The 2,234-nt window shown below is 42.3% G+C and overlaps 1 pseudogene; it reads left to right on the top strand.

Annotated features, from left to right (window-relative positions):
- The first annotated feature begins 1,381 nt into the window (after positions 1-1,381).
- Positions 1,382-2,234, top strand: LOC104998757 (annotated as a pseudogene).

The following is a 2,234-nucleotide window of genomic DNA, read 5'->3' as shown; positions in this document are numbered from 1 at the left end:
GCCTCTCTCTGAACTGGTGCACGGGCATCAGCCCCTAGACAGCCTCACTGTTCTTGCTGCTGCTCTGGGTTTCCTCCTGGTCTGCTGAAGGACCTTCACTGTTCTGTCCGGTGAAGATGTTACCTGCACCGACCTTCAATTATCTATTTTCTTCACTACCTTACCCATGACTTGAGCACAGCAAATGGTAATTAGCCCACACTTAAATCCACGTTTATTTGTTTTTTAATCAAACAGGCTATGAAATTAGCATATCAGATGTGATTTCATAGCTGGAACAAGGAACAGAGCTGCAGACTGAAGCAGCGGGAGGCCTCCAAGGTCAGAGTCCAGGTGAGTGTCAGAGGCCTGGGCTTCAGGGCAAAACGGTTTCAGCTGGTGTGTTAAGTCCTTGGCGACACCAGATGAAAGTCTGATGAAGACAGGGATATATTCCAAAGTGGAAGTGAGGACATTGGGGCATATTCCTCGTGTTGTCATCCTTCTGGGCCCCTATCATCACAGTTCATATTACTTCCTGCCATTTTCTCTTCTTTAAGGAAAGGTTTCTTGTGGAGTTATCGCACCTAAATTTTCACATAGTAATTCTTGTCCTGATCCTGCCATTTCATGTTTTTTCCACCATTTTCTGACCCAATGTCTCCTGACCACATTACATTGTTATATTTTAATCCTGTTTTTCTTTGCTAATAGACAATGACTTTTAAAATATTTCAAATACTACATTGAATATTTCCTTGCTATACACAGTTTCTCCAACTGAGTGCCAATTTTTGAAACATACATGGACCTTGGTGGTTGTCTACACTTTATTTCCCTAATGCCATTCTAAAATCTATATTTTTTCCATTCTTTAGGCAGTGAAAGATCCCTTAAACAACAAGAAATGATATTCATGCAAAGTATCTACAGAAAGCACATATCCTCTACTATGTCAGTAGTAAGTTTCAGGGGTGGGAACCTCAGTCATCCAAATGAAAGACCCAGCAGTGTGATAAGTTGGTAATTGAGCACAGTTGCCTGTGTGTAAGTTGAGATAAAGCTTTCAGAGCAAATTTTTGAATAGTCTGAAATTGGTTAAGTGAATATGAGCTTAAAACTAATGTAAGGAAAAAAGTCAATATCACAAACATTGTTCATCTCCTAGTCTTTAGAACACACTGAAGTTTTCAAAATTATCTGATATCTGGGGTTTGGAAACTATAAAAGAGAATGTTTGTGCCTGAAGGGGAGTAACACAACATGTTTGCAACCAACACGGGAGACATTTTACCAGGAGACTATTACTGGCTGATGCTCTAGGGTGAACATGTAGAAGAATAAGTGTCTGCCTGGACATGGGCAAACCAGTAATAGCCTCATATCTCCTTTCCCAAAACAGGTTTCTCACCAGCAAGGGGATCCTGCTGGATGCACTAATTTGAGAGATGAATTAGCTTCTAGATCTTCACCTCAACATTCATCAATTCACTTAAGAAGGAAACATGTCAGCAAACAGTGTGGAAAATCATGTAGTCAAGGATCATTTCTTAATGCACAGGGTCCTATTCACACTAGAGGAAAATCATGTGAATATCCTCTATGTAGAAAAGTCTTTAATAATTACTTTAACCTCAGATGACACAGGATGATTCACACAGGAGAGAAACCATACAAATGCAGTCTCTGTGGAAATGGCTATTTTCGGAGAAACCACAACCGGGTCCACACGGGAGAGACACGATTCGAATGTCACGTGTGTGGGAAACTCTTCAAAGTTCATACCTGGAACATGAGAAAACACACAGGAGAGAAGCCCTATAAATGTCGTCTGTGTGAGCAAAGTTTTCATCAAATCTCTTACCTTAGAAAACACGAGAAACTCCATCCCAAAGAGAAGCACTATGAATGTTGTCAGTGTGGGAGTCTTTAGCCAAAGCTCTGGCCTTAGTCAGCACAAGAGAATCCACGCTGGAGAGAAACCTCACGTGTGTCTTGTGTGTGGGAAGGCCTTCAGTCAGAGTTCTGGATTGACTCGGCACAAAAGGACCCTCACAGGAGAGAAACCCTATACATGTCAGCGGTGTGGGAACACCTTCAGTCAATATGCAAACCTGAGAAGGCATGAGAGAACACACACGGGTGAGCAACCCTATGAGTGTCAGCTCTGTGGGAAGTGCTTTAGTCACTGCTCTTCTCTTAGACGACACGAGGGAACCCAGCACCAGAGAGAAAGGCAGGAAGGCCCTCAGTAG

Source organism: Bison bison, unplaced genomic scaffold (assembly GCF_000754665.1).
Source record: "Bison bison bison isolate TAMUID 2011002044 unplaced genomic scaffold, Bison_UMD1.0 scf7180017864336, whole genome shotgun sequence".
Lineage (NCBI taxonomy): Eukaryota > Metazoa > Chordata > Mammalia > Artiodactyla > Bovidae > Bison > Bison bison.
The sequence above is the reverse complement of the archived record's forward strand: the minus strand, read 5'-3'. Positions and strand labels throughout refer to the sequence as shown.